Consider the following 11,619-nt stretch of genomic DNA (forward strand, 5'->3'; position numbering starts at 1 on the left):
CCATGTGAGCACCTGGCCCCCAAGGACATCAGAGGAGGACAATGGATCCCTGGGACTGGAGTTATGGATGGTTGCAAACCATCCCGAAGGTGCTAGGAATTGGACCCAGGTTCTTCTCCAGAGCAACAAATGCTCTTAATCACAGAGCCATCTCTCCAGCCCCTCACATGGCTTAAAGAGGAGAGTGCATCCCACTGCAGCAGAGAAAGACTTGAAGCTAGAGGGATTGTCTTCACGCTGAAGGGATTGGAGACGGAGGAAGGAGCTGCATTAGTTAGCCTTTTAAAAGAAAAGATTTCACATAGCCCAGGCTAACCTCCAGCTCACTATGTAGTTGAGGATGGCCCTTGAAGTCGTCGTCCTGCTCTAACCTCCTGAGTGCTAGGATTAGAGACATGTTCCACCATGCTCGACCAGTCAACTTGTCACTGTTGTAACAAAGGAGCCTAGCTTATAAAGTAAGAGGTCTAAGTTATACCTGTGGAGGCTAAAAGTCCAGGTGGCTTACCTCAGGTTAATGAGGGGCTGTGACAAATGGCAAGGCATGGGCAGGAAGAAATGAGGAGCTGAGAAAAACCACTGGGCCAGGTTGGCTTAAATAAACTACCTGTGAGATCAAGGGGCCATGTGAGAATGCCTTAGTGTCCTTTTGAGGACATCCCTCCAAAGATCCAAGAACATTCCGTTGGCCTCCAGTGTTTAGATCCCACCACTTCCCAGTGCACTGTCCTGGAGACCAAGGCTCCAACACTCATCCCAGAGGAGACACTCATCCCACTCAGGGAGCTGGAAGAATGCAGCAGCCCTGAGGAGCTGCAAAGGGCAAGGGCTAGTCCTCTGCAGCCTACAGAAGAGAATGAAGCCTGCCCATGCCTTCCTTTGAGACCAGACTGTAGCTGTAGATGTAGCTAAGATTGACCTTAAATTCCTGATCTTCTCTTCCCTCCTCACAAGTGCTGGAATTATAAGCAGGGGCCACCATGCCTAGTTATGGAATCTCATTTCATTAGAGTTGTGAAACTGAAATGCCCGGACCTCTCAAGTTTGCCTGAAGCTGGCACGTGCCAGCATTGTTCAACGTGAGAATACAAGTCTGTAAAGCAGCTTCCTGGAAGGGCCACACATGCATTTCCTCTGCATCTTGCATCTTCCTGCTTGGTCTAGAGGTTACATGTGGAGGAGCAGCCATCTTGTAACTTGGAGGGCATTAGTCGTTTTCCAAGGGTGATGAGTGTGAGCATAGGAAAAGCCTGAGCTCAGATGATGTCACCTCATGAAGTTGGACAGTTTTTGGGTCATCCTGAGATTGTGAGAAAAACTATTGTCTGGTTGAGCTATCATATTTGTTTTGTGTAATCAAATATCCATTTGATGACAACAATAAAGTTTTAATGCTTATGTGACTATCATAAAATTTTACTCTGTAATCATGGCCTTGGGGGGGGTGAGCATTGAGATAGAGTCTTCCTATGTAGCCTAGGCTATCCTGCTTTAGCCTCCTACATGTTGAAATGGCAGACACGCACCTCCACACTTGACCGGCTTTCTTTATGGAAAGTCATTCATGAGTCAGGAGAAGTTTGCAAGGCAGGCCAGAAGCAGGATCCAGGAAGTTACCTGAGTCAGTGGCTCTCTAAGTGAGGCCAGACCAACAACTTTCAGCAGCACAGAGTGACCAATTAGAATGATGAGCATCCTCCAGGCCCTGCCCCACACCCTCTGCATCCATATTCTGAAGGTGCCCAGGCTGTGTGTTTTTGCAAGGTCACTTGGTGATCCTCACATACAGACAGATGGTGCTGGACTTACAGCAGGGCTTCCTGCAATAAACCCACCATACACTAATTTGTAAAGTTCTGTTTTTGTTTTTGACAGGTCTCCTGTAGTCCAGGCTGGTGTCAAAATTTGCTGAACTTAAATTCTTGGTCCTCTTGCCTCTGCTTCTGAGGTGCTAGGATTATATACATGTGCTACGACATCTATGCTATAAATATCTAGAAAGAGAGTGAGTTGCAAGTTCATTTAATCCCCTTAACCCACAAAATATCAGATGTTAGCAAGACAGTGAACACATTGCCCTGTTTTGGGATTACTAATCCAAGTAGGGGCCTTGTGTTGCAAAATGGAACAGTAACTGGAAAAAAAAATTCAAAATTAAAAAAAAAATTCAGAGCATGCTTTTCCCAAAGCAGGTACCATGCTCACATCAGCAAAAGGTCAAAAGATGGCAAATCCAAACACCATAGCTTGGAACCTTGTGCACACTACGGTTGCAGAACCGTGAGCCCAGGAGACATGTCCGCCTCAGGCACACAGAACCCACAGAGGTGCAACAGAATGAAAACAGCTCAATTTGATCCATGCACCCTGCTCACAGCCAACAGTGCCCCTGCTTTCTGGTAAGAAAGGGGCTTCTACGTCTTGACTATTCCAACTGAGATAAAAGTCAAGGCAATAACAACACAAACAGAGCCTCAGTCACTTGAGGGGTGAGGTTCACTGTTGCTTGTGCCGGGTACCAAGGAGCAGACCTGCAGCCTTGCAGGAAGCCTTCAGTCTTTGCCTTCAGTAGTCACCTCCTGCCCCTGCTCCACTGTAGGCTGCGACTCAGGAATGCCAGCCCTATTCTAGCTCCCAAGTAATCACAAATCCCTATTACGTTATTAACAAGCGTTAAGCGCTGTGACTGGACAGATATTCATCTATTCTAACCCTCTCAGCTATCTGCTTCCCAGACACAGGCTCCGTGTGACTTGCAGTTTGAGTCTCACTTCGGCTTGCTCTGATCCACGTGTGTCCTCATGGTGAATCCCTTAGTGACCTGCTTGTCACAACTCCTGGGCCTTCTGCCTTGAACCACCTCTTCCTCACTCATGGTCCTTCCTCTCTCTCCCCCTAGAGCCCCTACTGGGGACAGAAGTCCAGCCTTCCTATCTCCTCTGTCCAGTGATAGGCTGAGTCAGTGCTCTTTATTGACCAATCGGAGACAATGGAAAACAATTTTTCCATAGCATTAAGGACCAGAGATGCTTGGCCATGCCAACGAGGAGAGGACTGTAGACAGATGTCTGGGCATAGAAACCAGATCCCAGGGCACAGAATTCTGCAACTGAAGACATAGTGTGCAAGATTATCTATCCCCCAACAGTTCACAGGGCAAATAGGTCAAAATTACACATTGGATTTGTGTACATCTCAGCGGTTTAAGAATTTGGATGTCAGAGGGGTGGGGTGTGGTCAGAACCAACCAATGTGAGTGAGGTGGTGTGTTGCTTACCCAGCATGCTTTGGGTTTGATGCCCAGCAGCATCAGGAGAGAGACATCATTCCACTCTGGCCTGAGACCTCCTAACTCACTGTATTCTCCCCCAGGATGACTGCTTTCTGCCTTCTCTCTGTTACCTAATGATTACTGCGCACTTTCAGCACCCCATATACTCTCTGTCCCATCCCTATGAGAGCGTCCTGGGATCAGTATGTAGGGATATTGACTGTATTCTTGAGAAGCAAGTGGAGCCAACCTCCTTCCTGCTGCTGTGGAATCTTCCAAGTACAGAGATGGTTGAGTCATTCAATGGCAGCCGTGGCCAGGCTGAGCTGAGCTCTGGTCCACACTGGGTCCCTAGCACGTTCAGTCCCAAGCTGTGAGCTTGCACTTCTCTTGCTCCTTATTCTTGCACACCTTCTGTTCTTAGACACGGCTTCTCTCTGGTGGATCTTGGCCATTGCCTGCCCTCTGGTGTATGAATCTTGGAAGTGGCTTCCCTCACCTTCTATTCTTAGACATGGCTTCTCTCTGGTGTATGGATCTTGGCGTTGCCTGCCCTCTGGTGTATGATTCTTGGATGTGGCTTCCCTCTGATGTATGAATCTTAGACATGGCTTCTCTCTGGTGTATGGATCTTGGCGTTGCCTGCCCTCTGGTGTATGAATCTTGGATGTGGCTTCCCTCTGATGTATGAATCTTAGACATGACCTCTCTCTGGTGTGAACAACTTGGACATGGTCTCTAGTATATGAATCTTGGGTATGACCTCCTCTGGTGTATAGATCCTGGACATGGCTTCCCTTCTGGTATATGAATCTTGAAAATGGCCTCCCCTCTGATGTACGTACGCACTATTTAAACTTTGCCCATTCCAGTCCGGATCATTTGGGTTTGATCCCCAAATGATCTATTTGTTTGTAAGGAAGAAGTATTTTATCTTTCTAACAGGAGGAAATCCAGTCTTGGAGGTAAGGAACTTACCAAATGTATCCACCTAACCTCCAGGGTGGTCTGATCTGAATGTCTTGGGGATTCACACCAGATGCTGTCCCGCAACTCCTTCACACACCCAACACTGAATTAGGATTGGCCTGTGTCGGGGACAGCATGTGGCTGCTGAGCCTAGATCCCAGAGGCCATGCTCTCTGTATTGTTTCCTCTGGGGGGAGTCAGCATCATGCCATAGGGTATATTGCCTGTCTTCAGTTGTTGTTATTATTGTTGTTGTCGTTTATTTAATACTTAGGTAGCTGGACCCTTTATGACCTAGAGAGACGCATCCCCACACACTGCACCTCCAAGCTAATTCCTAGAGTTAGTGAACAGCTAGTGCACTTTTCAAGTGTGAATCAATCACCCTAGCAACCACATCCCAGCCTCCTCCTCATTAGGACCTTACACTCTAGGCCACCCTGCCTCTGCTGTAATTATCCCAGGACCCCATACAAAACAACCTGTACAGCCCTATGCCCCAGAGCCCAGTGAAATTATTCCAACTACCCAATCCTAACCCTCACTGTCTTACCCTGATCCTTCTCCCCAGAGACCTCAGCAGAAGTGTTCAGCTGTGGTGCCCTCTCCCCGCCGCCTCCCCACTGCTCTAGGTATTAACATGACTCCCATGGCTTGGAATGTTCCTCCTCTTGGGATGTCTGAGGAGTAACAACTTTGTCTCTTTTCTTTTGCAGCACTAGGAATGGAGCTCCAAGCCCCAGGCGAGCCAGGCAAGTAAGTGCTCTACTGAATCGTAGAGCTGAGTGTTCGTGGGCAATCACCTTTTGGTACGTTGGCCTGGTTATGCCTAAAATACTAACGCCACCTATACTTTAAGGCAGAAGGGAATTAAGTAGGCCAGGGGAGACACCCATGTGTTAAAGAACAAAGGCCTCCAACTACAACCAGCACCCACTTGTGAGCTCTGAGAACAAGACACCCAGGCAGCAGCCCAGGAAGCTGTGCCTAAGCCTGCAGATCACTGCAGCATCAGGGGACACTGCTGAACAAGACAACATGGAAACAGCTGCTTCTGACTCCACCGTTCCCAAGTGTGCCACCCCCAGAGAGTGAGAAAGAGGTATGCTCGAGACTACAGGAGTGCCTAGGTTCATTCTCTCACAGGTAACCTGTAGGGAGCGGCACATATAGATTAAAAAGATGGCGCTGACATCCGGTGGTCGTTTGTGGTAAACACCCACAAAGCACATGTGTTGGCATTTCTCCGGCAGCTATCAGGCTAGAGTGATATTCATGCTAATGAGGTATTTCATGCTCCACCAATCCCTAGAGGACAAAAATATAGCCATAGCCTGTTTTGTATATAAGGCTGGTGCCTTTGTTCCTCAGGGTCCCCGTATCAACAATGAGGTGTCCTGCAATAAAGGCTGTTGAGAAGAATCCAATGGTGTTGCATCTTCCTTGCCGGCCGAGGTGGGCGTTACAGTAACCAAGGCCCCAGAGTCTAACACGACATTTTCCAGAAATTAAAAGAATTGTACATTTTAAATAACATTCATAATTTTTTTTTTGGTTCTTTTTTTTCGGAGCTGGGGACCGAACCCAGGGCCTTGCGCTTCCTAGGCAAGCGCTCTACCGCTGAGCTAAATCCCCAACCCCAACATTCATAATTTTAAAGATAGTATCCTTGTTCTACTTTCTTAGAAATTGCGATTTTGAGTCTCTTTGCACGTCACAAATCTAGCTTTGTTATGGGTATGTGTGTATAGCAAAATATGTGAGGTACACAAGGTTTGGTACTAGCCTCTGTTTGCAGCATCCACTGGGCATTTGGGATGTGCTCCCGCCGTTGGGACACTGTATTTTAAGTCGTTAAGCTAAGTGGAAAACTGAGGCCAGCGCAGTTCTAAGCAGGAGGTCCTCACTACCTCAGGAAGGTGCTTTTGGCTTCCCATTCAACAATAACCTGAAATCATGGTTGCTTGGGAGACAGCATGTCTCCCTGCCTCTGCATCAAACAGCACACCGAGGGCACCCAGCATCCAGGCGGGTCAGCTGTCCCCACTCAGCCTGTTAGTTCATCATTCTAATCTCCAAAAGAAGATGGTAGCATTCAGGCACACAGCATAGACATGACAGTGTGGTTTTTCAGATGCTTCTCACTTCAGTGGACGTGCAGCCCCTAGCCATTCCCACACTGATTATGAATACATAGAATAGAAGATTTACAGTGCCATGGACCAGTGAGGTGTCCATGAAACAGATGCCCGGGAATCCTTCACTTAGTCACATGGACTTTGGGCTCTAAAGACAAAGAATGTGTGCAGAATGCTTGGGTGATGGTAAATAGCTTAGGTATATCATCTTCTATAGGAGCCACCAAGAAGCTGGCTCTGTTAGTAAGGAGGAAATAAGTAAGCAGGTAAAAGGTACCAGAGAACGGGAGAGCCGGGGCGGGGGCTGGGCTCTGGGTGAAGAGCTAAGACCTGCAGGAGTCTTTCCTTACACTGCTGCTCATAGCCCATCCTCCCTCCCTCCTGAGAATGACCTCTGACCACGCCCTGTTCTACTTCAGTATGGGCAAAGTGGTCCAGCTCTGATGCTTCCAAGGGCTTCCCAGTAGTGGGGGTCTTCAGGCTGCAGACAGGTCGGCCAGCTGGTGGCTGCTAATCGGAATTCTGCATTTTCCAGGTGGGATGTGAAAGGCCCGTTTTTTAATTTAAATATATCTTTATATAGGTTGTGTGTGTGTGTGTGTGTGTGTGTGTGTTTTATGGATGGTGTGTGTGCGTGTTTGTGTTTTATGGGTGTGCTGGTGTGTTTGTGTGTGTGTGTTTGTGTTTTATGAGTGTGGTGGTGGTTTGTGTGTTGTGTGTGTGTGTTTGTGTTTTATGAGTGTGGTGGTGAGTTTGTGTGTGTGTGTGTGTGTGTGTGTTTTATGGATGGTGTGTGTGTGTGTATGTTATGGGTGTGGTGGTGTGTTTGTGTGTGTGTTTTATGGATGGTGTGTGTGTGTGTGTTATGGGTGTGGTGGTGTGTTTGTGTGTGTGTGTTTTATGGATGATATGTATTGTGTGGGGTGTTTTATGGTGTGTGTGTGTGTGTGTGTGTGTGTGTGTGTGTGTGTGTGTGTGTGTGTGGAGATTATAGGACAACTTCTATCACTCTGTTCTCTCTCTCACCATGTGGGCTCTGTGGGATCCATGTCAGGCCTTTAGGCTTGGCAACCAGCCCCTACACATTGAGTCATCTCACCAGCCCAATGGGAAGGTTATTTAAATGTCATTTAGGGCCACCAAAAAGCATTTGTCTCCTTCATCGGGATATGGATTAACTCGTAGCAATAGATGGATCTTTGTAGACATGGAAAACCAAGTTCACGGTGAAGTAACTTGGCCAGAGCGACAGGGCCCAGCTGAACTACCACTGGTTCACAATGCCCCATACACAGTTTCAGAAACATCTATATCAAATATTGTGCAAGATCGTTAGCGTTGGTCATCTGAAACACAGAACTGATGCCTTTAGGTAAAATGTTCTAATTCTTTGTGTTCAATTGTAAATACTAATTGTGCTTGACATAGAGCCATTTTTTATTTTGTTTTTATTGATAATTTGTGAATTTCACACCACATATCCCAATCCTGTTTATCTCCCCATCCTCTCATACCTACCCTCCACCCTTGCAACTGTCTCCCAACAGAGAACAAAGATCTCATTGTGGAAACCGTAGTGTGTCACACTACGTCCCACAGCATACCCTTTTGTCCACATGTCTTTGCTTGCAAATGTTCATTGCGATGTCTCCTTGGTCTGGTGCAAGGCCTCAGGTTTCTGCTAGTCTATCAGTACTGGAACCTCACTGGGACTCCTCGTGGATATCCTTCTGTTGCCTTGTGTCATGGAGATCCTGTAGTTTTGGATCTCTGAGACTGGTTCCTTCATGTACTCCAGCAATTCATTGATGGGGTAGATGTTGGGATGGACCGATTTAAAGCCCTGGATCTCTGCCTGAGAGGTGTCTAAGCTGGTCACCCCACCAGCTAGCACACCCTCACAGCTGGCCCACTAGCAAACCCCCAAACCAGGACCAGCTCTACCCTGCTGCCCAGGAGAGATACAGCGCTCAATCTCCCAAGTGCAGCAGCACGTCAGTGGCAAGGACAGCTCTCCTGCTCCCATGACCCCTTTGGGCCAACTCTCCAGCCTGCCTCGGGTGGCAAAGGCAAAAGGAAGGGAATAAGATCTCTCCCTGATCCATGCCAGCACACAAGAGACAGTGGTAGAGTGGGCTCTCCCACATTCACACCTTCAGCACTGACTTGCCTTCACACCCTCACCAGGGTCAGTTCTACTGTGCTGCCCAGGCAAGGCGCAGGGTCTGCTCCCCCAAGTGCTGTAGCTAGTGAGGAATAGGACTGGCTCTCCTGCTCTTGTGACCCCAGTGCCAGGTCTCCTGTCTGCCACAGGCGGTGAGAGGTGAATAGGGAAGAAGGTATCTCCCTCACCCGTGTCACTACGAGGAGAAGAATGGGTAGGACCAACTCTCCTATGCTCATACCCTCCTCCCAGCCGCAACAACACGCAGGCCGCTCTCCTGAGTCCTGCAGCTGGCTAGCATCGGGTCAGCCCTTCTGCTCTCCTGCCTCCAGGGCCAGTCCTCCCAAGCTACCCAGGTGAGGGCTGGGGCCAGTTCTGCACAACCCTCAAACATCGACATGTCCCCAGGCAGCAGCCAGGACCAGGGACATCTGCCTGGACCCCTGTCACTCCAGGGCTGCAGACCCAGACGTGGCCCTCAATGGAGCATAGGGCAAGACCCCACCCTGATCCTAGGTGCCATCACATCACAGATGTGGCTACTCACATGAAGCTGTTCCCCACTGTCCTCAAGTCTCTAGGTCTACCTCTCTTCCTTGTGCCTACATCCTTCTGCCTTCCTCTTTTCTTCCATTTCTCCACCACTTACTCGCTCCTCTTAGTGTTGCCTGGGGTCTCTGAGTGTCCGGGGTCATCTGGGGAATGCTATGCTCGACTTGTGCATTACCTGCCCAGCAGGGATCATCTGGGACATAGTCTGCCCCGCCCCCAGGCCTGTGCCGTGGACTAGTGGTCATCTCAGGCTCACTCCCCCCCCCCCAGGGACTGTTGTGCTACTGATCAGATATTCACAGGTCAGAACACTGAGCGTAGACATAGCCTCTCTCCTTTCTGTCACCTACTGACACACATGTGACCCAGCAGCCAAGAAGCAACACTTCTAGGGGCAGGGAGACATTTGTCTTTAATGGCATCAAACTAGATATTCTGGGGTGATGTAACACTTTCTGTCTACATGTAGCTAGCAATAACTTACTATATATTCCAAACAAGTAGAAAAGAAGGGCTTTGTTCTGTTTTGAGACAGTACTTAACTATACTGGCTTCAAACTCATGATCCTCCTGCCTCTGCCTCCTAAATTTTGGGATTATAGGTCTGGGCTGCCAAACTCAGTGAAGAAAGAGTTTTGAAAATTTCCAACACACAAAATGATTTTTAAAGATGGAGGTAATGGGGCTGGAGAGATGGCTCAGTGGTTAAGAGCACTGACTGCTCTTCCAGAGGTCCTGAGTTCAATTCCCAGCAACCACATGGTGGCTCACAACCATCTGTAATGGGATCCGATGCCCTCTTCTGGTGTGTCTGAAGACAGCAACAGTGTACTCATATATAATAAATAAATACATAAAATAAATAAATCTTTTTTAAAAAAAATGGGATAGTGGATACACTGGCTATCCTGTCTGATCTCTTCATTCTGTGTTTGGTGAAATCTCACACTGTACCAGCGAGTATGTTCAGTTATTACACAGGAATTGCATGAGGATCAAAGCAGACATTCATCTGCTTTTGAACAAGACAGACAGAGATTGCAGCTAACAATATCTTCACCGCGATTGTCACTCCCAAGTGAGTTACACCTCTCCAAATGACAGCAGAAATCAGGACAGTCTGCTCTCCAGTTCAAGAGTTCAGTGGACTCATTACTAAGTTCCCTGAGAGGATCTTTCTAAAATAGCTCTTTCTCTCTCTCAGCTGACTTGCAGACCTAACTGTGCCAAACGTAGGTCCGCATGACAAGCTGGCTGTGCAGGGCTGAGAGGAAATGTGGAGGAGGTTGTGTGGGCCACCTCGGCAGGCTATTTCCCTCCCTAGTCCCCTTTTCAAGATGGTGTAGCTCTGGCTGTCCAGGCTGCCCTTGAACTCACAGAGGTCCACCTGGCCCTGCCTCTGGAGCGCTAGGATTAAAGGTGTGCACCATCACGCTCAGCTTAAATATCTTTTTATTGTTTTTTGTTTGTCCATTTGAAGGTGTCAAAAGTCAGTCTCAGATATCAACAGAAGCTGGGTATGGTAGCTCATGCCTATAAATCAGGAGGCTGAGGCAGGAGGATCGTCCAAAGCTCAAGACCAGACTGGGGTGCTGTGCAAAACCAAAAATAAATAAACAAAAATAAAAATTTGCTGGTTTGGTGGGTTCCTATCCTATAGTTTCTCCCTCAAATATCTATTTGGAAATGTGACAAAGTCTGTAAGGTGACTTTGGTGGAAGTGAGAGATGAGTTCAGGGTAGAGGTTGAACTCATGAATGGTGCTTCTGAAGCCCAGTTAGGTGTGGCCCAGCCTATGATCCCAGTAACTCAAGAAGCTGGGGCAGGAGGATTACAGGTTCAAGTCAGCCCCTAACTTCCTGTACCGACTGTGCAGCCAATTAGTGAGCTCCAAGTTTAGTATTGCGAGATCTTGTCTCCAAAACTAAGAGGGAGATCAGCAGAAGGAGACGTCCAACGTCCACGTGTCATGGCGCACACAGGCACACCCAAACACAAAATAAAAATACACACATTTAAAAAAAAAAAAAAAGATGGGCCTGGGAATGGGTAACGTGTGCAAGTGTGAGGACCCGAGTTTGAATCCCCAGAACCATGTAAAGTTGGACATGATGGCACTTCTGTCATCCCGGTGTTACAGAGGGGAGATGGGAGGTGGCAATGAGAGACTCTGGAAACTAACTGGACAACCAGCCCAGTGTGTGACACAGCAAAATAACAGGTTCACTCTGGGACCCTGTCTCAAGGGAAGTGACAGAGCTAGACACCAAAGATCCTCTTCTGGCCTCTCTGCATGTATACTTGCACATACAACACACACACACACACACACACACACACACACACACACACACACACCTGAAATGAAATTAGTCACAGGTAATTTAGCATGAGTTTTGATCCCTGAACACTGAACCTCAGAGCCAGCCTGGAACGGTTGATCCTAACACCCTTCACCTGAATACAGCGGTACAGAGCTGCACACCAACACAGCCTCTGTGCTTGATGACACAGGCAAGCACTTC

General features: G+C 48.0%; 1 non-coding gene across 1 annotated transcript; it reads right to left on the bottom strand.

The window, feature by feature from the left end:
• Positions 1 to 9,366: 9,366 nt before the first annotated feature.
• LOC116908408 lies at positions 9,367 to 9,493 on the bottom strand. Its single transcript, XR_004388951.1, has one exon. It is a non-coding gene; the product is annotated as a small nucleolar RNA SNORA17 (small nucleolar RNA).
• Positions 9,494 to 11,619: the final 2,126 nt, after the last annotated feature.

The sequence above is a fragment of the Rattus rattus genome, chromosome 8 (assembly GCF_011064425.1).
Source record: "Rattus rattus isolate New Zealand chromosome 8, Rrattus_CSIRO_v1, whole genome shotgun sequence".
NCBI classification, from domain to species: domain Eukaryota; kingdom Metazoa; phylum Chordata; class Mammalia; order Rodentia; family Muridae; genus Rattus; species Rattus rattus.